This window comes from Gekko japonicus, unplaced genomic scaffold, assembly GCF_001447785.1.
Source record: "Gekko japonicus isolate JY-2015 unplaced genomic scaffold, Gekko_japonicus_V1.1 scaffold2191, whole genome shotgun sequence".
Lineage (NCBI taxonomy): Eukaryota > Metazoa > Chordata > Lepidosauria > Squamata > Gekkonidae > Gekko > Gekko japonicus.
In genome coordinates this window covers 240350-240706 of record NW_015171571.1, presented here as the reverse complement: position 1 = coordinate 240706, position 357 = coordinate 240350, and positions in this window count along the sequence as shown.

Genomic DNA, 357 nt, shown 5'->3' with positions numbered 1-357 from the left:
CTTGTTGAATGATCTGGCACCCGTTATGAGTGGTGTTAACGGTCATTTCCCCAAGCTAGGAGTAAGACACTGCCCGTTATTGTTATATGCCGATGACGCTGTCCTTCTGTCACTTTCAAAGGTTGGGATGAAAAGGATGCTAATGCACTTTTCAGTATATTGTGATAAGAACATGTTGTTGTTCAGTCGCACAGTCGAGTCCGACTCTTCACGACCCCATGGACTAGATCCCGCCAGGCCCTCCTGTCTTCCGCTGTCCTCTGAAGTTTGCTCAGTTTCATGTTCGTTGCATCGATGACACTGTCCAACTATCTCATCCTTTGCCGTCCCCGTCTTCTTTGACCTTCAATCTTTCCC